The 25,105-nt window shown below is 41.8% G+C and overlaps 1 protein-coding gene across 3 annotated transcripts in view; it reads right to left on the reverse strand.

Annotated features, from left to right (window-relative positions):
• The window catches only part of RHBDD1 (rhomboid domain containing 1), a 133,315-nt gene extending 109,828 nt beyond the window's left edge, over positions 1-23,487 (reverse strand). Inside the window, exon 1 of one of the 3 annotated variants that reach the window (XM_040228466.1) lies at positions 23,382-23,487. The gene's annotated coding sequence lies outside the window, so the exon portion shown is untranslated. Of the gene's footprint in view, positions 1-21,413; positions 21,576-23,381 lie in introns of those variants that run through there. The other 2 variants (XM_040228465.1, XM_040228468.1) reach the window with 2 other exon arrangements.
• Between the last annotated feature and the right edge of the window lie 1,618 nt (positions 23,488-25,105).

The raw sequence follows: 25,105 nt of genomic DNA on the forward strand, positions 1-25,105 counted from the left end.
CACAAAGGCCAACAGAACATAAAGTTTTGAGTTTTAAGTAGCCAAGATCAATCCAAGTCTTTTAAGTAGCCAAGATCAAGCTAAGTATTGTTTCATATCAGATCTGTGGCCCAGTTTCCTTTCTTGTAACTTACACCAAGTCAGACATCCAAGGTGAGGGGTATAGCCTGTTTGTAACAAGGTAACAGAAAATCCAATTAGTTTATGTGGAGATCAAATATGTAATTTGACCTTGTGGGTCAGGCAGGCACAGTTCTAAGAACACCAAAGACAACAGATCACAAGTGGCATTTACTATAAGATGAATATTGTCCTGTATATCAATATACAGAAATTTCTAGAGAGCTAAGCTAAGCTTATTTAACTTATATGCAGAGTACATCATGCGAAATGCTGGGCTGGATGAAGCACAAGCTGGAATCAAGATTGCAGGGAGAAATATCAATAACCTCAGATAAGCAGATGACACCATCCTTATGGCAGAAAGTGAAGAACTAAAGAGCCTCTGATGAAAGTAAAAGAGGAGAGTGAAAAAGTTAGCTTTTTCACAGAAAACTAGTATCATGGCATCCAGTCCCATCACTTCATGGCAAATAGGTGGGGAAACAGTGAGAGACTTTATTTTCTTGGTGTTTAAAATCACTGCAGATGGTGACTGCAGCCAAGAAAGTAAAAGACAATTGCTCCTTGGAAGAAAAGCTAAGACCAACCTAGACAGCGTATTAAAAAGCAGAGACATCACTTTGTCTACAAAGGTCCAACTAGTCAAAGCTGTGGTTTTTCCAGTAGTCATGTATGGATGTGAGAGTTGGACCATAAAGAAAGCTGAGCCCCCCAAGAATTGATGCTTTTGAACTGTGGTGTTAGAGAAGACTCTTGAGAGTCCCTTGGACTGCAAGGAGATCCAACCAGTCCATCCTAAAGGAAATCAGTCCTGAATATTCACTGGAAGGATTGATGCTGAAGCTGAAACTCCAATACTCTGGCCACCTGATGCGAAGAATGGGCTCATTTGAAGAGACCCTGATGCTGGGAAAGATTGAAGGCAGGAGGAGAAGGGGACCACAGAGGATGAGATGGTTGGAAAGCATCACCGACTTGATGAACATGAGTTTGAGTAAACTCTGGGAGTTGGTGATGGACAGGGAGGCCTGGCGTGCTACAGTACATGAGGTCGCGAAGTGTCGGACACAACTGAGCGACTGAACTGAAGCTGTGGGAGACAGCACAGAAGCAAGATTGATGAGCTGGAAACTGGAGCAATGTGTTTGGTTTTGAAAGTGACTTGTTTATTCTAATCCGTACCCAGACCATAACCAGTTATACCAGCTCAAGGAAGAGCAGGTTGGGCCCTCGCTCCAACCCTGCCCTCGCCTTATAAACACTTCCTTCCCCTCACACTCAACATGTCCCAACCTGAACACTGGAAGGTCCCTTGCAAGTCTGGCCCTCCCCCCACGTTCCAGATCTCAGGACACAGAATCCCCACCTACCTAGCTATTCATGTTGGAGATGCTGATAACATCCTCAACACATACTTTCCCCTCTTCATCCCCAAATCCCAACCACCACACTTTAATTCTTCCAAACTACTTTTTATCAATCTCCCTCTTTCTACCCCTAGATCCACTACATTAACCTAAACCACCATCATAGCTTGCCTGGATTACAACAAATTCTGCTTCTCCTTCTTATACCCACCAACCACTTTCCACCACTGCTCAGAGTAATCTTTGTAAAACTAAAGTTGGAATACCTTGCAGTAAGCCATCGAAGGCTTATTGTTAAAGGCTGGATGAAGTCCAAACTCTTGACTACAATTACATGCTCATGATAACCAGTGCCCTGCCAGCCCCTCTGGGCTCATCTCACACTGCTGCTGCCGCTGCGTCGCTTCAGTCGTGTCCGACTCTGTACGACCCCATAGACGGAAGCCCACCAGGCCCTCCCGTCCCTGGGATTCTCCAGGCAAGAACACTGGAGTGGGTTGCCATTTCCTTCTCCAATGCATCTCACACTAGTCTCTGCCTTATCCACTATGATCCAGCCACTCAGATGCTTCCACCCGAGGAACTTCACAGTCACAGCATAAATGCTGAGGGCAGAGTCATCTGTTTTAGCCACCACTGAATACCCAGAGCCTAGCATAGTGACTCATATACTCACGTAAGTTGTAAGTGTTTGTCCAATGAATCAAAATTAGCATGTTAAATATGTCTCTGCCTTATACAATAAACGAGACTGACGGACAAGGTCTGAATATCTATGATGCATTCATCCCTAAGTATTTTTCCTACAATTGCAGCAGTCACAGCACTATGCATATTATTCCACTTAATACTTTCAGTTCCTGAATAGTGTTTGTAATGTTTACCTCAACTTTACGGGAATAAACTTCTGCTCCATTTAAAATGTATCAGTAAGTTGCTTTGCCAGAACTATTTGATAAGATAATGGCATTTTAATTATGTAGTAATACACACCAGACAGCGCTACATCAAGGTTGTGACAGAGAGAAACGGAAGACCTCTTAAAATATTGATAGGAAAATTAGCCGCATTTACTTTCAATGAGAAATTAAAAATTAAACAGGTATGGAATAAGAAAAACTGAGTGGTTAGAACAAACAAAAGAAACTGAATTTATAATCTGGGAACCCAACGTGTCTCACAGGGGAAAGAAAGGAGTTTTACGAAAAGGGAAAAGAAATTAAGTACAGTGATTCTCAATTCTACTTAGAAAAGCAAGAAATATTTCATCATCACCATTTACCATGGTGACACTGTATCTCAATTTTCACTTTAAATGTTCAAGAACTCAGGCTATTAAACTGGAAACATATATACCAGTTATAAATTATATTCCCGATTTGGCATCTGATAGTAACCAAGTTAATATCACAAGAAACTACTGTCCTAAGAGGAGTAATCGAACACTAGTCTGAAAACAGCCTTCTGTGTCATTAGAAGTACAACAGATCTTAAAATTATTCAGAGAGCTTTTAAAATTGTGTGAGATTTTTCTTTAAAAATCAATAAAAGGATTATCAATACATATTTGAGGTAGAATAAGGATATGTCATTATTACTATTTTCACGCCTTTGGAAAATTTCATTTAGGTTCCATACATATTTAAGCATTTCCTCTAAAAAAAAAAAATCATAGAGAAGAACGTATGTTGGTCCAAGTCATTTTGCAAGTATTTATCAGAGGCCCGCTATCACTCAGGTTGAATATTTTGCTAATGCCTGACTTTCCAGATGCTTAAGCATTGATTTTTAAAAATTGAGCTATAATTCACACACCATAAATTTTACTCTTATACTACACATCTCAGTGGGTTGTGTATATTCACAAGGTTTCACAATCACCACCACCATCTAATTCCAGAATATTTTCGTTCCATCCAAATGAAACTCTCTCCACTTACCTCCTCAACCCTCCACCTACCCAGTACCTGGCAACCACTAATCTACTTTTCACCTCAATGAATCTGCCTACTCTGAACATTTCATACAAACAGAATCATACAGCATGTGGCCTTTCGTGTCTGGCTTCTTTCTGTTAGCACACTATTTTCAAGGTACATCTACACAGTATGAAGTATCAGTGCTTAAGAGTTCCTTTCCATGATCCAACAATATTTTATTATATAGATAAACCACACTGTTTTATCCATTTATGACGGACATTTGGGTTACTCCCACTTTTTTGGCTATAAAGAATACTGCTGCCATGAACATTCACGTACAATTTCTTTGTAGAAACATATCTTTCCAGTTCTCTTGGACATATGCCTAGGAAAAGAATTGCTGAGTTAACTCTGGGCCTTCCCAGGTGGCGCTAGTGGTAAAGAATCTGCCTGCTGTTGCAGCAGACTTAAGAGATGTGGATTCAGTCCCTGGGTTGGGAAGATTCCCTGGAGGAGGGTATGGCAACGCACTCCAGGATTCTTGCCTGCCTGAAGAATCCCATGGACAGAGGATTCTGGTGGTCTAACAGTCCACAGGGTCTCACAGAGTCGGACACGACTGAAGTGACCTAGCACAGTAACTCTATGCTTAACTTTTTGAGGAACTACTAGACTGTTTTCCAAATTTTTGTGCCATTTTTCATTCCCCTTCATTGTAAGGAGCTCCAATTTCTCCATACTCAACAGCACTTGTTTTTATCCATCCTTTTTACTACAGCCATCCTAAGTTGAGTGTGAAGCAGTACCGACTTGCATTTCTCTAGTGACTAATGATGTTGAGGACATGCTTAAATTTTTATTGCTTAAAATATAGATATGCATGTTCACTGGTACACATAACCATACAGATGAACATGTCCCTATCCTCAGCCTCCCTCCCACACCCCCTTCAAGGAACAGTTTAACAAACGCTTCAGAAAAAAAAAGAAAGATGATGAAAAAAAAGATGGAACCACAAAGTCATTCTGGTTAAACTGCCAGAATTTTAGCACTACCATCCATCTCTTCCCCTGTGATGTGATGTGTTAAAAGTGAACGAGAATGTACTTCAGTAGCAGGGGCTGGGCTGGGGCCAAGGCATTCAACTCTACACACTGTAAAATCTTGTTTTGAAAGATGCAGAGGGTCAGTGTGATTTATCGATTCAAATGAAGCAAAAAAAAACTATGGAAATAGCAGATTGGATATGCTAAACATAAAAATGTCCTCCACTTTTGAAATTACAAGAGCTGAACAACAAATTAGAGCATCATAAATACCACACTGACTTGGATATTCGCCCAAGTGAATTCACAAAACAATTAGATGCATCTTTTCTCTCTCTCACTGCCAGCATAGTCTATTTTCTCTAAGAATGAAATGAAATGGATCATTTCTTCTCATTGCCACCAACTCTCAGCAACCTTTTCATTCATGGCTTTTCTAATCCAAACATAAGAGACTGTCTTTACCACCTGTTAATATAGAGACAATAGATGAGAATGCTTTGTTCCAAGACAATAATAATACAATCTGTTGTTCTTCCTGTAATACATCTTAGCATAATTTTATTTTTCCTAAAAGTATTAGCTCCAAGAAAGTCCAATTACAAAGTGCAGATTTTCAAGATATTTTTGAAAGTAAAAAAATGCTTCAGTATAATATGTATTTGCATTTAGTGGAAAATAAGAATTTATGAACCAAACACTTGTGAAGTAATTTGTTCCCCGTTTCAAATATATGAATGCATTTCAAAAAGCTTACATAGCTTAAAAAGTGATACAGTTGTTAAATACAATATACATAGTTATATCAATAACATAGGAAGTATACTTTTAAAACTTAGTACTTAAAACATTAAACGTAATAGCAGATGGTCTGGCTTCACACCACTGCATGGTGTTCAACCGACCAGAATGCATCATCTACCTGAGTTGATGAGTCAACGGGAGCTCCAGGGGTCCAGTGTGGAAGCTGCGACAGAGCACCATCAACATTTTATGACATAGACCACAGATTTTTTCTTGCGATCAAAATCTGTTACATGACCTCATAAGCTATGTTAATGATAAAAATCAAAGAGAATCAGAGTAGGATTCTGTTTTCTTATTTCACATTAGAGGCAGAGAGATACAAAGAAATGACAATCGAATGAAAACCGACTTCATGAATAAACAATGAAAACTGGAATCAAATTATAGGAAGAAGGTAATTGGAATCTAGTCTTCATGAATACTGTGACACTCAGTAATTACACTCCAGTGTCTGTTCATGGAAATATCTACAGCTTGGACTCTGGTCCAGAAGAAACTGGGAATTGTGAACACTTTCCCCCTTTGAAGACTGCTGACATCTCCATGTACACAATGGTTCTCCAATCTCGTACACTTCATCTTCATAACTATGTAAGAAACTCTTACCCAGAGACAACCATTAAACTCTCTCTCAGATACCAATGGGCTAAATCTTTCTGATTTTCAGCTACCAGACCTAGCTTAAAGACACAAGACCTAGTTTTTAACACATGTGAGCTCCTCTTTCCTTCTTCCCCTTATATACCATCTCTCCAAGTGAAAACAAATACAAAATTTCCCATACCTTACTGGAACTAGGTCCAACTGTCTTTTACAAGGCCGTCTTAAGTACTAATATCAATGTCGTCCTTGTGGAAGGCAAAATAGATGACCTCTGGGGAGTTAGGATTTAAGACCACTAAAATGAGATAGAAGTTAAAGAATGTTCCAGACAAGTAAGCAGCCAATAAGGTCATATGTGTGGTTACAGACCCAACCAAAGGTCAGACCCTTATCACCCGATGCTCCTCCCCCAATCTTACTTAAGTTATGCCTGACTCAATCTGCTTAAAATCCAATATCATCATGGTATTCCCTGCCCCCACTCCGTCATGTTTTCTTACCTAGATCAGCTTTCTCTATGTCATCATTGTAATAAGACTGAATAGTATCATAGTTAACAGAGTAGACTCTGAAGCTTAATGGCTTGGGTTCAAATTCTAGCTCAACTGTTTGGAACTGTATGATCTTGCTGTCATTTGTATGAACTTGTTGTTAAGCTGTGTCCAAATTCTTGTCGACTGTAGCCTGCCAGGCTCTGTCCATGGGGTTTCCCAGGCAAGAATACTGGAGGGGCCTGCCGTTTCCTTCTCCAAGGGATCTTCTCGACCCAGGGATGGAACCCATGTCTCCTGCATTGGCACACAGATTCTCCACCACTGAGTCACCAGGGAACCCCTTATAAAACAGATATTAAAGAATAATAAGACCTATCTCATAGAGTAGTTGATGAGTGACTATATGTAAAACACATAGGACAAGGCCGAAATATAATAAGGACTTTGTAAGTAATAGCTGATATAATCATCAGATCAACTTCAAGCATTTTAGCCTATACTTCGGTCCTATAATATTTGTATACTGTTCTCAATAATGGAGTCCCTGGTGGCTCAGAGGTTAAAGCATCTGCCTGGAATGTGGGAGACCCAGGTTCAATCCCGGGGTTGGGAAGAACCCCTGGAGAAGGAAAATGGCAACCCACTCCAGTACTCTTGCCTGGAGAATCCCATGGAGGGAGGAGCCTGGTAGGCTACAGTCCGTGGGGTCGCAAAGAGTCAGACACAACTTGAGTTCTCAATAATAACTAATATTTATGCAGCTATTTGTAGTTTACAAAATAATTAAGTATACTTGCTTCATTTCACTTAATTCTCACAATCTGGGGAAGACAAAGTTAGTTCCATGTTATCTACCAGCTGGTCTACCCAGCACTGGCCAAAAAAAAAAAAAAAAAATCACTTTACTGTCTTGCTAGTCATTCTGAAGCCTGCTCTGTACAGCTGCCCAAATGAGAAGGAGCTCAATGAAGCTTCTGCCCTTGAGACTTTCTGGGGAATGTTAAATTCCTCTGTCCAAGGTGCTAAATAATTATGGCCATCTCCACAGATGGGCAGTCCTATGGGGCTCTCTCACCACCAGAGGTCACCAAAGTGAATTTTATATACATCCCATAGCTTTCAAGTCTGAGTATTCAGAACATAACTGCCCAATTTAATGGAAATCCTTTCAGGAGTTTTGGTGAGAAAGCTTCAGAGAGAGAAATTCCATTTCTTTCTCAGTTAAAGAGACCAAGATGACAATGCTCTTAAACTGGACTCCTAGAACTCAAAATCAGCTCATCACACCAGACAGTGCTTGTTTATCTGGCAAGCCCTTCAACCTTCTGCCTCTCACAAATGCAACCCTTGCTGCTACTGTCTACGCTTTTGAGAGACCGCCATGGTCCTATCCATCACTCAAAAAGTAAATGTCCACATTTCCACGGGTTTCCAAGGTAGTACTAGAGGCAAAGAATCCATCTGCCGACGCAGGAGACCTGGGTTCGATCCCTGGCTTGGGAAGATCCCCTGGAGAAGGAAATGGCAACCCACCGCAGTATTCTTGCCCGGGAAATCCCATGGACAGAGGAGCCTGGAGGGCCACAGTCCATGGGGTTGCAAAGAGTCAGACACGACTGAGCACTTGTCAGCAGCACATTTCCACAGCACAGAAGAAATTCCTGGAATGAGAATGACTATATGGGGTTCAATAAAAATCTTTTGGAATTTTAGGTTGTGATCTAGAGGCAGACCAGGAAACAGCTCAAACTTCTGATGCACAGTCCATCTTATTTTAACTCAATAGAAACCCTGAAACAAGATGTCACTACTTTGCTTTCACATAACTGTTTCTTGGTGGTAAACTCAAGTTTAAGAGAATTCTTATAGGTTCTAAAAAAAAAAAAAAGACTAAAACAATGTTTCATTTTTAGCTCAATCTCTCCTTATATAGCATAAAATTCAATGAGAATTATTTCAGGTAGTAATAAGTGAGAAAAGGGTGAAAGTTTAAATATTTCCATTTAGTCAAGGGTTTGCTTGTATGAAAAATAAGATCTCACCAAAGAGCTAAAGTAGGGCCACCCAGTTTAAGGTAGGTATTGCTCATGGCAATAATGAGACCCACTGAAATGGATGCATCGTGAAGTGAGCTATCACTGTGGGTGCCGGGCTTTATCTCACCAGCAACTCTGGGAGCTGGTACAGATAACACCTCAGTGTTAATGCCAAGGGCTAGGACTCTGCCTTAACTCCCTGTCACTGGTGGCTTGTCAGAGCAGGAAAGGTGGGTGTTAGGGGCCACAGAAAACACTCAGGTAAAGACCCGCAAGGTACTGAAGGCTGGAAGTCTGTCAGAGGACACCAAGGGCACACAGTTGTGAGACACACTCCCTGCCACTCCTCCCAACCCGTTCAATTCTACCCCAACCTTCAGAGCCCCTCTCCTGAGGTGCATCCTTAATGTCAGACTTCTCAGCCATCTCAGCATTCACGAAATCTCCTACAATGCCTTCCATGTGTACGATCCACCTGTGCCAACAGGATGTCACCAGAGGCTTTTTATCATCTCCACCACACTGTGTTTTCAGGATACCTCGGGGCTTGAGAGCACATATTCTGGAGTCTAAACTGGTCCCAGTGCCTGGCTTTAGCCGTAAGAGCTGTGTGAAGTTGTGCAAGTCACTTAACCTAAACCCCTGTTTCCTGCTATGAAAATGGAATAATAATAGCTAAACCTGATCCTGTCCAAGTCTCTTGGACAGCAGGGAGATCAAACCAGTTGATCTTAAAGGAAATTAATCCTAAATATTCATTGGAAGGACTGATGCTGAGTCTGGAGCTCCAGTATTTTGGTCACCTGATGCAAAGAGCTGATTCATTAGAAAAGACCCTGATACTGGGAAAAGATTGAAGGCAGGAGGAAAAGAGGGTTGGCAGAGGATGAGACGGCTGGATGGTACTACTGATGCAATGGACATGAACTTGGGCAAACTTCGGGAGATGGTGAGGAACAGGGAAGCCTGGCGTGCTGCGGTCCATGGGGTTGCAAAGAGTTGGACACAACTGGGTGACTGAACAACAAACCTGATCCTGGAATTCCTGCAAGGATTCAGTGACCTAAAACACCAAGTGTTCATTCTAAGGAAAGATGTCAAGTACACAGTCCACACATTCAATCTCAGCTCGTGTTTCAATGACTTAAACAGAGATACCCATTTGTTACGGAGTTTAAGTTTTCCTCAACACGGGTCAAACACAAAAGACAAAACACTTTGACTAAAGTTACACTCTTATGTAGTGGGAGTTCATCCTTGGCAGCACTGTTCTCAAGCTTTACACACGCACGATTACCTGACAAAGTTAATTCATAGATCAGGACCCACATAATGAAGGCTGCCTCAAAGGTCTGGCTCATGCCACAAATCTAAACCCAAGTCAGCCTGCTTTTGTGGGAACAGCCTCGCTGCCCAGAAAACCTAACGCCAAGCACAGTCCTCCAGATCAGCTTTAGTCAGGTCACCTTACTCTTTTGAAAAAACAGGTCCTGCTCGCCTCAAAAGGAAACGATCCTCTACCCCCTAGCCAGCCATGCAGTTTCTTCCTCGCCTCTTCTAACATTCTGTAAAACTCACGTGCACACACGCGTGTGTGCTCAGTCATGTCCAACGCTTTGCAACCCCATAGACTATAGCCTGCCAGTCTCCTCTGACCATGGGATTTTCCAGGCAACGGTACTGGCATGGGTTGCCATTTCCTACTCCAGGGCATCTTCCTGACCCAGAGATTGAACCCACATCTCCTGCATCCCCTGCATCGGCAGGCAGGTTCTTTACCATTATGCCACCTGGGAAGCCCTCGTAAAACTTACTCTGGCCCCAAATTCCCAAGGAATAAGGCTCCACTGCTTGGGAGGTGCCCTATCCCCACACTCTATGAACAAAGGACATCAAACTCATCACTAAGTTGTCTTAGTTTTGTCATCCTGCATATCCTATTCAATCCTCTAAACTTTATGTGGCAGGTATTATTTCATTTTACAGATGAGTAGGGATTTTAATCAAGATAATCTGGCTCCAGAGTCCTTGTTCTTAGAAGGAAGTTGTGAATCAGGTCTGTCTGCATGAAAGTTGTGAGTTTTTAACTCTTAAGATAGCCTATTCTTGTACTCTAGCAGTTTGTCAGAACTACCATGTAAGCTTTTCAGTGAGTTACTACTGCTCACTGGCCATGGTTCTAGGTAAGCTGTAGGGCACGAGAGGTGCACCCCCAAACAGGCCACTTGGAATAAGGATTATCTTGAGCTGAATATCATTAAGAACAAGCAGATACAACTGAAGCTCTCTGCTTCCCCAGTCTGCTTAAAAGCAGGACATAAATATGTGTACCCCTCCCCCTCTACCAGGCAGGACGAAAGTTAATCACCAGAGACAACCTTAAAATTGGCTTCCAAAAAAATCTGCACGGCAAACTTCATCAACTAGCCCTAATCTTCCATGAGTTCCCTGACCCTTTTGCCTTCCTACCATTTGCTGCCCTAGAAACTCAAAGCCCTTTTCCTTTGCCTTGTCACTTCTCAAAGAAATGTATTGTTCTTTTGCAAGGATGCTGTATAAGCCCAAGTTCTAACCAACTCTTGAGCTACTCATCACTAGGTATGGTACTTCCACCATCTGAGCCACCAGGGAAGCGCACTAAAAGCTGTACTACATGAATTCTCCAGGCAAGAATACTGGAGTGGGTAGTCATTCCCGTCTCCAGGGGATCTTCCCAACCCAGAGATCGAACTCGGGTCTCCTGCATTGCAGATAAGGAGAAGTGGGCATCATAGGACGAGATGGCTGGATGGCATCACTGATGCAATGAACATGAACTTGGGCCAACTTTGGGAGATGGTGAGGGACAGGAGGACCTGGCGTGCTGCAGTCCATGGGGTTGCAGAGAGTTGGACATGACTGGACGACTGAACAACAACAAAGATACTTCCACTGTGTGTACAAGCTTAGCTGCAATTCTCAAAATAAGCCTTTATCTCCAGATTTGGGGGTGACAGTTTGTCCTGTGACCTCAATTCTGACAGATCTAAGAAAAAGTCGCTGATTTCAGTTTGCTCAGAGTTCTTCTTGTTGTGAAAACCAGGGTAATGACCTGCAAGCTCTTTACATGTCAGGGCTGAAATAGGAAGTCACTCCTACTGTCTTTTGGTAAGAGAAATGACACTTCAACCACCAAAAGAATTAGGAAGGACATTATTTGAGCATAAGGACTTGTCTTTGCTAAGAAAGTGCAGTTGGTGACTTTCATCACACACCAAAATATATATGCATTTGGAAGTATTTCAAATGTAGAAAATTTCAGAACACAGAGCTTTTACTCTACCAAATGTAACTGTTTCTTGACATAAAGTAACTTGAGGTACAAAGTAATGTTCAAATACCCAACTTCTTTTGGTAATTATCATTGTCATAGCTTAAAAAACAACAACAAAATCTGTTTCTAAAATCAAGTTAAGAAAAAAAACAGTAACAGTAATCCAAATGTCACTTTTCTCATTTTGGAATATACTCTATACACAGAGAAGCTGAGGAACAAAAGCCCCTGCTCCTTTGCTGACTTTTCTCCCACCAGGACCAGGGCTCGACCTGGCAAGGACTCTGGAAAGAAGGGCGTAAAGCAGGGGGATATGAAGGGTGCCCTGCCCAGCATTCTTTCACCCGCAGGCCCAATCCTGCAAAGTAAGGCTTAATCTAAGCCACAGAGAGGCAAACATCTTTTTCTACCTTTTACGTGGGCAGTAAGGAGATCAACCAGTCAATCCTAAAGGAAATCAACCCTGAACATTCATTGGAAAGACTGATGCTGAAGCTGAAACTCCAATACTTTGGCCACCTGATGTGAAGAACTGACTCACTGTAAAAGACCCTGATGCTGGGAAAGACTGAAGGCAAGAGGAGAGGAGGGCAGCAGAGGATAAGATAGTATCACTGACTCAGTGGATGTGGGCTTGAGCAAACTCCAGGAGATAGTGAAGGACAGTGAAGCCTAACGTGTTGCAGTTCATGAAGTCACAGAGTCAGATTTAGTGACTGAACAACAACCTCTTAAGTGACACTTTTCCAACTCTTAGCCCTGTGTTTCACCCTGGAAGGGGTATCTTCTTTTCACATTCAACAAACACTTAGATAGCACTCATGAAGTGCAAAAATTTCTATACAACAGCCTCTTTGGGAGGAAAGAGTAACCTTTACCCTATGCTTGCTCTTTATTTTACTCAGGGTGATCATGATACATAAGAAAGTACCCAGTGATGAGTAACTCAACAGATGGCTAGAACTTGGGCTTATACAGAATCTTAACAAAAGAACAATACATTTTTAGAGAAGTGACAAGGCAAAGGGTTTTGAGCTTCTAGGGCAAATTTCTTTGCCAAATCTCCAAATGCTGCCTGGTCGGATCACATCATTTTGCCTTTGAAGGACTTCTGCAGAAATGCATCTTCATATTATTTGAGGCCCTGACATAGGTCTCACTCACCCGAGGGACTGCTGCAGAGGAGTCATTTTCACATTGTCGTAAAACACTATTCAGACTTCTCCTTCTCTGTGCAAACTCCTACCAGAGCTAGAAAAGGCTTAATTTCACCTAAGAAGTGCCTGTGCTCTCTTCTGCTGAGAGCTACTCAGTCGTTTGGTTGCTTTTTTTCCCCCTTTACTACCAACTTCTGTCTTAAGTCATTTCTAAAACTGACACTTTCTGGAAATTGGCAAATGTACAAATTTGTGCCAATATAAATGTACAAATATGTGCCAATATAAATAGGTGTTAAGTCAATTCAATTCAGAGAATACCTTAGGGAGGATTCCTCACCTGCATCAGACTTTGAAAAAGCGGATAAAAGGAAGAAAGGTATTTGTACTGTTAGTATATGCGTTAGTCACTCAGTCGTGTCCAACTCCTTACAATCCCATGGGCTATAGCTCGCCAGGCTCCTCTGTCCATGGAATTCTCCAGGCAAGAATACTGGAGTGGGTAGTCTTTCCCTTCTCCAGGGGATCTTCCTGACCTGGGGATGGAACCCAGGTCTCCCTCGTTGCAGGCAAATTCTTTATCATCTTAGCCACCAGGGAAGCTGTTAGCATACAGACAGCAAATAGGTGAAACATGCTTGTGTGTGCCTGCTCAGTCATGTCTGACTCTCTGTGACCCCACAGACTGTAGCCCGCCAGGCTCCTCTGTCCATGGGATCTCCCAGGCAAGAATACTGAAGTCAGTTATTTCTTCCTCCAAGGATCTTCCCGACAAAGGGATTGAACCCACACCTCCTGCACTGGCAGGCAGATTCTTCACCATTGTGCCACCACAGAAACCCAAAATATGCTTAGCAAAGTTTAAATGCATTAGGCTGCTCAGTTCTGCTATAATGCTTGTTTTGTAACAAGCAGATTTGTTCAAATGCAATTAATATTGATATATCAGGGAACAATCTGAATACAAAGTCTGCATCGGATTTGCACAGTTTCATCAGCAAGAAGTCCTAAGTGCATGCAGGAAACTGCACTCTGCTAAAGCAAGCTGTACAGAAATTCATAAAATGTACACATTTGCACACTTTGAACAGCCACCAGCGGCCTAAAGTTCACTCCGTATTTAATGAGTTACACATCTCCACGTCTCCAGCTATGACTCACCCATCCAGATAAACCTTCCTCCACCACTTGACAGTAATTCACAAGCTTCGGTCTTTCTGACAACCACTTCTGACAGCGAAGTTTAGAACTTTGGGAAGGTAAAGTGACATATTTCTTATGTACTTCTGTATTTATCATTTAAGGAGTGTAAAACCATGCTAACATTAGTTTCCTATCTTTTTTTTTAAAAGGTACCACTGATAAAAGTTTTTGAGCATTTTGCTCCTAGCACCCTTTGCGCCATAAGCTCTCTGGTTTTTACTGCATGATTTCGTACAGTCTGGTGGTTTGGGGAATGCCTCTGTCACTTTTGGCAGAGCTGACTATTCCTCGAGTCTAAAGTGTGTGGGAAGGAGGCCAGTCTGTATTCAGGAACTGCTTTTCTTTAGCCAATGTTATCCCACATCCACTCTGTATTTTATTTCTATCATTCCACTCTGTAATCCAAACCATCCAGGTTAGAGGCTCTTGTCACTCAAATATTTAAACACCATATACTCTGAACTTTCTTGGACAAATTAGAATAAGAGGGGATAAATTCTCTTTCAACCTACCAAATATGCCCATTCCCCCCCACTTACGTCTTCTCTACCAAAAGCTGTTTCACCTTCCTTCACATGGAATTTAAAACCAAGACTCATTTAATTTTGGCATTTGTTTACTTGACTGTATGTTCTAGGAGTGTCAAGGTTTCACGTCCGATTACAATTATTCAGCGACACAAAACATCTGTGTTTTGGCCAGATGCTTTTAGTAAGAGATATCAGTACAATATTCGAGGGCAACAATTTCAGCAAAGAAGTAAAGGCAGCGTGAAGTAAGAACCCAAGATCAGATGTTCTGACAACACATGCAGCTCAATGAGCCAACTGCATTTACATGCATTGTGCACGTGTCACTACTAGACAGCAAACAAGGTCAAACCGCTGTCAGTGACAATAAGCTTCCAAACTTCTGGTCAATTATCTGGTTAATAACAAAAGACAAGGCTATGACATCATTACGGCTAGAATTAATTTACACAGATCTGCTTCCTGTTAATCGAATACATCTTTAAAAGCACTTAATTATTTTTCACCTAGAAAGCCAACACTCAGCTTTGTTAGACGAAAAGCAACCTTGCTGAATTCAACATGAGAGGCTGTCAGGCTGCTCTAAGACCTAAAGGACAAGTCTCCACAGGGCACACTGCTGCAACACAGGAGCTGCTGCCATATCCACAGCAAACAGATGCACAAGATGATGGATAGCACAACACACTCGAACAGGTTTTGAAGACAAAGAAGTTGTCAGCGAACGGGGGTGTAAACAGACAGACTTTGGCTAAGGAAACATCACAGCGCTTTTTGTCAAAATGATATACAGGACAAGTAATATTAACATATGCAGTACAGGACAATAGTTAAGGGCATGGTCTTGGTAAAAGCTCCAAAATACGCCAGCCATGTGACTTTATAGGAAAGTTACTAACTGCTGGTAGCCACATTTGGGACTATGAAGCTCAAAAGAGATTATGTATATAAAATCATAAATTGGAAAGCGCTATGGTTTTTAATGCACATAAACACATAAAATAAGGTTTAAGATTAAAACCTCTAAAAACCTTGATTTTATAACTTAGTAACCAAATAGCCTTTTTCTGGGCTACCTATGAGCCTACATTTTTATACTGTATTGTGTGATACAATTATACACTTTTTTTTAAAAAACAACATGATGGGCTATGTGGAAGGCGCAACAAAACAAAAAAAATTTTTTTAATAAATTTAACAATAAAATTTCAAACCAGAGTTTTTGTCAAGATGATCTTAATCACTACCTTTAAGGATTTAATGAGCCTCCATTTTAGGATTAAAAAAAAAGTCAGATGGCAAAAGTTTAATTCCCCCCCCCTTTTTAGAGTGTTCTACCCTTGATTAGATGATCTTTATATATGAAAAATGAAATACTGGATTTTGTATATAATCTTGACTTGTGCTCCATCGTGAGGTGAATTAGTGCCAACTCCAATTCTGATCCATCATCACTTATGATTTCCAGTATCAATCATAAGCCGGTTCCTTCTCTCACAGACTACAAGTTTAGTGTAATGAGGGCTCATTAAAGTTCTCCGACTGACAGCCCTTCAGATGTGGGTCCTTCAACCAGGAGGCGCTCAGGGAGCAGCAATGCCAGCAGTCCACAGTTACTCCCTTCAAGAGGATTTAGGGAATTCCACACTCACTCTCATTCCACACCGGATTTCTTTGTTTACCTAAAGTCGTGAAAAGGTGAGAGCCATAACCCCATTTAAACTAACGCATGTAAGAACTGTTGGTGAATTATTTATGGAACTGAAATCCTCCTAGCACAGGAACAAGTCAAGAGGGGAATGGCACGCCAGACATCAGCAATGTTCATGTTCCTCAAGCACACAGGACGTCGGCTAATTACCAGGCGGTGGAGACAGCCTGGGTTTTTTTGTTTTGCTTTCCTGTCTGGCCAGCATCACTTTCGTTCTTTCAGTAACAGGTGAGAGACGGCTCTCACTCCCATTGGATGTGGTCCTGGAAGGACCACAAATCAAGGGTGCATTTCCTACATGGATTCGAGGGTGACACTGACCAAAACTGGAAGAACAGCTCTCCTCCTGGAATCTAAAACTAGTGCAGAGATACTAACAGCTTCTGGATCTGATGTTCAGAACATTAAAGAATTTTCCAGATCTACCCAAGTCTACTCTGGAGAAGGAAATGGCAACCCACTCCAGTATCCTTGCCTGGAGAATCCCATGGACAGAGGAGCCTGGTGGGCTATAGTCCATGGGGTTGCAAAGAGTTGGACACAACTGAGCGACTTGACTTCACTTCACTTCACCCAAGTCTACTCAAGCCTCGAGCACTTACCTGGCTGCTGTCCTGTGGTTTTGGCTTTTCTGTAGATTTTCTGAGCTTCTTTATATATTTCCATTAAATCTCCTGTTCTTGAATAAGTTGGGCTTCCCTTGTGGCTCAGCTGGTAAAGAATCTGCCTGCAATGTGGGAGATCTCGGTTTGACCCAGGGGTTGGAAACATCCCCTGGAGAAGAGAATGGCTACCCTCTTCAGTATTCTGACCTGGAGAATTCCATGGACTGTATAGTCTATGGGGTCACTAAGACTGAGCAACTTTCACTTTCTTGAACAAGTTATCAAGGTAACTTAGTTAACTTCTGTTTTCACAGTCAAAGAACCCTACCCAGATATTAGGGCATTTGCCAAGGGCGAGCAGCAGATCCTAGTATCTTTCAAGCATCACCAACTCTCATTTTTTGAGTCCATACAACACTCTAGCTGACAGGAGAAACACAACTTGGAGGGTATATAAGCAGCATCCCAAAGGTTGGCCATACACAAGCCACTCCCAAAGAAAGAGGTGTGCTCAGAGCTAAGGAGGTAAGCACAAGAGCAGCTTCTGCTTACACAAGGCAAAGCCCTCTCAATGCCATACACTTGGTGCATAAATTTGGACACTAAATGAAAAATGTTATTTCAAAAGAAAGAAGTGATTGTCTTCAATGTGGCTTCTCCTTATACAAAATTGATGGTTTTTCAGGAAAACTTCTAATTACTGAAGTGATGTACTCCCTTTGTTCTGCATTGAAAGTAATACTAGTCTATACACCTAATAAAATGTTATCAGTTGATAGAAACTTCTGGCTAGAACTTTAGGACAATGAATTATTCAGATTCATGGGAGGAAGGGAGGGAGAAAGGAGAGGAGGAAGAGAGAGAAGGAAGGAAAAGGGGGTAAGAGACTTAAATTTCATAGCTTTCAGAAAGGAACACAGAGGTCTCCTGCATGCTTTTCTGTGGAAAGGTTAACCCTCCTTTCCACCACAATGCACCTCATTAACAGACCTAAATATCCATATTTCTCTAATCGTGAACCCAGAGAAGAAAACCAATGAACGTGAAACTACAGCAATAAAAGCACTAAGCATGTAAGTCAATATATCTTCATCTATATTCCATCATTTAAGAAATATCTGAGCATCTACTAAAAGACAAGCACTGTCCTTATAGACAACCACAGTCTTGAAAGAAAAACAGACAAACAGCAACATTACAGTGTGATAAAGAACTGTAACAGGTCTTCAAATAAAGATGCATTAAGTGTTTGGAAAATAGCAAAGGTAAGTTTTAAAATTCAGTATGGGATGTGGACTTTTCTATGGCTCTGTAAAGAATCTGCCTGCAATGCAGGAGACCCCAGTTCAATCCCTGGTTTGGAAAGATGCCCTGGAGAAGAGAGTGGCTACCCACCCCAGTATTCTTACCTGGGAAATCTCATGGACAGAGGAGCCTGCAGGCTACAGTCCTCAATCCACGGAGTTGCAAAGAGTCAGACACAACTGAGCAACTAACACTTTATGGGGTGTGGGAGGAAAGAAAGAAAGAAAGTCCTGGAGCAAGTATTATCCTGTGGGCAACGCAGAGGGAGACGAAATGTCCAGGACACTCAGAGTCAAAGCAGTGGACCCATTCCACAAAGAGAAATGGATGAAATTTTAAGTCATCATTTGGTGGATATAACAGCTACAGGGTGAATGTTTAGAAAGCAGAAAGGTCCCTTATTAATACAAAATGAACATTCCTTGGAAAGAGAAAGACCTGAAGACTCTGGCGTGTAGGAACTTCTACTACCTGGGCAGCAGGCACAATGTTTATTCCTACATCTGTTTAAAGCCAGCATCACAACTGATTCATTACAATATACATCACTGCAAATGTCTTGTATTTATAACATAAAAAAAGGTAGCAAAATTTCTTTCACAGTGTTGCCCAAGATACTTTGCTCAAGGGAAACACACACACAGCCTTATATATTATTTATATAAAACTGAAGTCATTGTCATCTGTATCTAAATTTCATTCATAACTATCCTGATACTGCGACTTTGGATTTAAAAAATGCATAAGCAACTGAACACCACTGAGAAACAGCCATTGGTGTAGTAACAACATTCCTGGGGTTAAAGCCAGATTTGGGGTCAAATCTAGACGCTTACTAGTATGTGGGCAAATCACATAATCAATAATCAAATCACATAACCAATCCTGCTGAGCTTCAGTTTCTTTATCCATGGATGATGAAAATTCCACTTACTTTCTGGCGTCATCAGGAAGAAGAAATCCAATAGCCTGTCGTGTAAAAGCACATAGCACATCCCCAAAGTGTGTTTTCCATTCTTCCTTCCTCTCCATAAAGTAATGGGCCTTCTGCCCCCACGGAACTAGACTTTATCGCTTTATAATTATGATATCCATGTAACAATGTCCAAAAGAGGAGGTGGTAAATAACACCAACATGCAAACCTGAATGCACACATTGTTAGCTGGCTCCCAGCTAGATCCCCAAGGGCTCTTGCACACTATCTATTGCTTCCCAGAAATTTGATACATTTTCTCTTCTGAATACAGCCAAAATTATCCACGGGCTTTGAAATATCACCATCATGATGTTGCACAGAGCAGCTGGTTGATTGAAAGTGACTCCCCCTCCCCCACACCCCAGCTGTCACCAGGAAACCCTCCTCAATGTGTGAAAAAGGACAATGTGATAATACTACTACCGCTATTAATAACAATCTAACAAATACTTAGCATTTGAGATTATTTTTCTTATGAAAGCTCACCCTTAACTGGAAATTAACTCTTTAAGAAAAACCTTTTACCATATAAATGCAAACCAGCTGTTTTCATACAACAGAAAACCAAAGGACAGTAAACACAAGTAATGTATTCCCACCGACTTCTTGTTTCTTTTTCCTTGAGTCACTTATAACGCTAAACAACAGCCAGTTAAAATATTAAATAGTTTTAAATGCACTAACAGATGTCATAAGCTTAGTGATTATAGAAAAAAAAAAAAAAACCTCAGATGATTTCTCAAAAAATGTGCCTAGATTCCTATTTTTGTATTAATCACGCTGAAGGTTGGATTTTTCTTTTCTAATAGCCACTCATTTCTCTGCAAGAGAAGCATATGTATGGCATGTTTGACATTGCTGAAAATCCTGGAAGTTGTTTTTAGAACATGTTTGTGAATCCCACTCAGGAATTCTCAGCGCCCAGACTTCTTGGGTACAGTACAGCTCATCTCCTGAGGATTTCCACACCAAGATGAGGAGTTTCACACCTTCTGACTCACCCTCCACAGAGGGTCACTGCAGGAGGTTCAGGATAAGCCCTTCAAACGCTCTCAAAGCCTCTCAGCTCCTGAGCTTTTACAAGATGCTGCTAAACAGTTTCCCCTGCTACAAAAATCTGAGGTCCCCTGCTTAGATGACTGACTGGAACTGCAGCACAAAAGGCGATCTTTTTAAGGGGCTTCTATCTCTGTAATGGCTTTTAAAAGAATTTTTACAAATACATGTATAATGCATGGATTATCTGTCCCCACTCCCACATTATCATACATTGCCAAGTAAACAAAATTATGACCTAGTAATGAAACCTTCTGTGCTCACATATTCATACGTAATATACACAGAAATACAAGGGATTTTTGGTATTTTAAAAAATGGAACACAAAACTTTTCACTTTGCTATCATTAAGCATCCAATTTCCAAAATAACGATTTCAGAGCTGACAGCATTTTCTTATTCTTTGGTGCATGTATTCAGTGAAATCTCATCTCCTGTGACAAGAGCCCCTTCCTCTAGCTATCCCTGTTAACTGAAGATACTTAAATATTAACCCCCAATCCTGACCTTGTCCTTTCAGTACACACACAAAACAGTGCAGGAAAGTTGCTCGGTTACAGTGATAGACCTGAAAATGGTGTTCTTCCACTGGGTTTAGAGTTGTAACTTGCTCCAAGTGTTTGCTTTCTCTCATACATAATAATGTGAAAGCTTTGACTCCTCAGCATTTTGCTTTAAAAAAGAAAAAAGCAGTGCAGTTAGGTAATTAACAGAATCACCTCATTTATAAAAATATTATGAGGCAATAAATGAGATCAAGCTAGATTTGAGGTGATAACTACCTTTTCTCCCTTGTCCAATGTTTACCAGCTACCTGAGCCTCTCAGTGTAACAGACATGTTTTGCACTTGATTTTATTTTATTCAGTGTCCTAAAGTAGTCCACACCATGATTCCTACTCTATAGGAGATGAAATGAATACTGGGAAGATATTAACTTGTCTACTCGACATGATCAGTACGTAACAAGTGGTGTTCAAAGCGGGGTCTGCCTGACCCCAACCACAGAGATCTGCCTCTCAGACACAGAGGACAAGAAAAATGGGCCTTTGTGAAAAGTGAACACTTCATGGTGGGACACTGTTTAGTAGCAACATTAACAAAAACTACTTATAGGAGCTGAAATCTACACTGACTCCTGTTTATCTGAAAACTCACCACAATGCCCAGGAACCACAGTGCGGACTTAGGAGCAGAAGACTAATCAAAGTGACATGTAGTCTCAGCCACAGTGAGTCTAGGCTTTAGGGCAGCTGCTTCAAGTCCTGAATGTTTCTCGATATACCCCCAACACTGACGCCCCGAAAAGGGAAGGAAAAAGTTGTAAGCAAACACTGCAACTGATGTTTGGTCAAAACAGTGGATGGAGGGCCTATCTTAACTTAATTCCTGTGATGCTTCCAGAAAACAGAGATAAGTGGATAGGATGAGGCCTTCTCTGCTAATATTGTGGAGCTGTATGACACGTGGGAAAAAAAGATAAGGAGAGAAACATCTTCAGTCTTGCCTCTTATTTCCAAGTCACTGCTCTGTAATACTTCTCAACTCTAAGGCTGAGGCTGAGGCTGGTCTATGGTCAGTTATCCACTTTACCTTTTTTTTTTTTTTTTAACAAGTTCTGAGTCAAAAGAAGGTACAATTACGTGGGAAAGACCAAAAGGCCAAAGAATTAAAAACTACTCTTTAACACAATTACTAATGTGGCTCTTAAAAACACCACAGCATAGGTATAAACTGAATATCCTACACTGGACAACCTCAGCTGTATACAACACAGTGAGAATCCATAAACAAAGCGCTCTCTAAGCAGCAGCAGAGGCACAATATTCATGCACTACAACTCACATCTAAATCAAAGAATCCTTCTAGCACAATCTATGTACTTATTTTAGGCAAATTACTTAACATCTCATTCAGACAAATTACTTAATAACATCTCATCTGTTTCCCATCTGTGTTAAAACATTTTTCCTGAATTTTCACATAGAATACCCACAGCCCTATGAAATTATCTATAACTAGTCCAAGGTCCTACACCTAGGAAAGGCTTCACCTGGATTCAAATTCCATTCTGTGACTCCACAATGGCTGGCTGCTGTTTATCACTCCCTCCAGCATTTCTCAAACTGTAGAACCCAGGTGTACTGGGATCAATTGGCAATCTCCTTAAAACAGATTTCTGATTCATGGAGTTTGGGGTAAGACTCTTCACTTTGCAGTTCCAACAAGTTGCCAGGTGTTGTTGATGCCGGTAATCCTGAGACAACTTTGGAACGCAATGCACTACATTCTTCTAAGATGACTTGTTTCCCTAACCCTTGCCACACCAGCAGCAAATTAGTAGAAGCTTTAGAGTTAAGTTATTAGAACCAGAAAAGTGTGTCATATAAATGTGAGACATCAGACAGATTTTTAAGAAGCAATTCCAAAGGACAACAACAACAAAAAACCACAAAAAAGCCACAAAGTCCAGCTGTGACTGCAAAAGGGCCTACCCGTCTCGATGACTCAGTCATGACTACGCAATAATTTATTGTGCTGGTAACCCTGAGTCTTCAAGAGAACTTATGCTTGGTTTAGAAAAACACACACGCATAGGATCCGTTTTTGAATAGGTTTATAAGGCCTGGACATAAAAGGGTTGTGTACACGTAGTTTACTTCCTGTCCCCTATTAAGGGAAATACACAGGTTAAGATTGTGTTTGCCATACACAGGGGCAGAGAAAGAGTTCCTCTTTACAAGAGAAACTGAAACCACAAGCCACTGCTGATGCAACACCACTTTAAACTTCCCGCTTTCATAAGGGATTCTTTAACCACCCCGTCTCCCCGAAACCAACGATCCCATCCTCCCAGCGCCTCTGCCCGTCCTTCCCGGGGCGATCGGCCTCAAGCAGAGACGTAGGGTGAAGACGCTTAGACCCGCAGATAGAGTTGCTCCGGGAAATCCCCATTCTCGGACCGGCCGAGAGATCCCTGGATGCGGAGGCTGGACCTCCAACCCCGCCCCAGTTCGGGTCTCAAGGAAGCGCCGACAGCCGCCCGCAGCACTAGCCCCACAGCCGCCGGCGCCCGCGGTCCCGACTGAACTACCAGAGCGGCGACGAACAGACGCGGAAACTCACGCTCTCTTACGGCCCGCTTGCGTCCCCACGTCTTCGCGAGCAAATACGTCATCACGCACGGGCGCCGGCTCCCGGACGCTCAAGGTCCCGGCGGCCTGGGGGCGGGGAAAGAGAGTGGTTGACTTTGCGACACCGCTCCTACTGCCTTAGCACAGCGGGCCAGCCACGACGCATGCTCAGTTGCGCGCACGTGCGCGCTCCTCGCAGGTTTCCCCGCTGGACCGCGAGCGGTGTAGGTGGTTTGGAGGATGCTCCTAGGACGCGACAGGGAGAGGGCTGCGGCTGAGCATAGTATGGAGGGTTTGTACCTTCCACTCGTCTTCCAAACTCCGAGTGACACCTAGATAATAATATTCCTTCTGCCATAAGAAACTGTTGGCTGCCCGTCATGCGTAAAGCAAGTGAATGGCCTGCATTCGAGTACCTGGACGTGGGATGGAGTAGGCCCGATCAGGGCTGAGAAACTGCCCTTCCGAGCGGAGTCCTCCCACGGGCCCAGAACCTGCTGCGTGGAAGAGTAACACACGCAGACTGGATGGCGGAGGAGACACCTGTTCATGAGTTATCAGACGCCAAAGAGCAGCCCACCACCTATCTCAGGGCGGAACCCGTGGTTACAAAGCAAGCTAGCAAAACAAGATTGTGGGTGTACATTTCACTCCCTAGAGCTTCCATTTGAGGCTACATTTCGAAGTTCATTTGCCATTGTAAGGCTTTAGGTGTTAAGTAATTTTTGTTAATGTATCATTTGATGCTATTTTGATTATGGATCCATTTCTGCCCTGGAGCAAGTTTTATGTTCGGTTGTAGGAGTCAGGTTAAGTTAAATGCTGTATTTCATACAATATAATAGCTAAGGGGATGATAACGTGTTTTCCAAGGAAGAAACCAAGAGCAGGTGGTTCTATGTTGCCCTGTATTTATTGGAAGTTGTAGCAGCTGTGTTTAGATAGTCTACTTAAAAACTGCCTAAATCAGAAGCCTTTTGATTATCGTTTGTTATTATGTATTGCAAGAATGCTTCATGGAAATGTTTATTTTGGAGTTTTGAATTTAAATGAAGATTTAGCTAACGTGCAGGGTGTATAACAGACTTTCAAGTGATGAAGAATCTTGGCAATTTGCAAGTATGTTCCTTGAGCCTTGCAAGTTATTCCTTTCTTCTGAAAACAATATGCTGATTAGAAAGTTTGGCTGACAAGAAGCTGCGTTTCTCCAAATAGAAATTCGGGTGAAGGTGAATTGCCAGTAGGAATATTTTTGTATCAGTTCAGTCGCTCAGTGGTGTCCGACTCTTTGTAACCCCATGGACTGAAGGACGCCAGGCTTCCCTGTCCATCACCAACTCTCGAACTTGCTCAAACTCATGTCCATTGAGTGGGTGATGCCATCCAAGCATCTCATCCTGTGCCATCCCCTTCTTATTTCCTTAGAAAAAATAAAGGTAATTTCTCAAAAAGAAAGCATTCCCTTTTATTCCTGATCCATGATCGTGAGCATCAATTTAGTTAATACTAATCCTTAGCTTCCATTTTCTACCACCGTTTGCACCTTTCTATAATTGCATAATTTTTATTGTCCTTTTCTTACATATCAAATACATAGGTGGTTTTAAGGAAGCCACAAATCAAAGAGGCTCAATGCAATAATCTCATAAAAATGTCATTATATATGGGGGTTAGAAGTATACTTAGGCAATTATATTCAATTCCAAGTATTATCAA

This window comes from Oryx dammah, unplaced genomic scaffold (genome assembly GCF_014754425.2).
Source record: "Oryx dammah isolate SB20612 unplaced genomic scaffold, SCBI_Odam_1.1 HiC_scaffold_27, whole genome shotgun sequence".
Lineage (NCBI taxonomy): Eukaryota > Metazoa > Chordata > Mammalia > Artiodactyla > Bovidae > Oryx > Oryx dammah.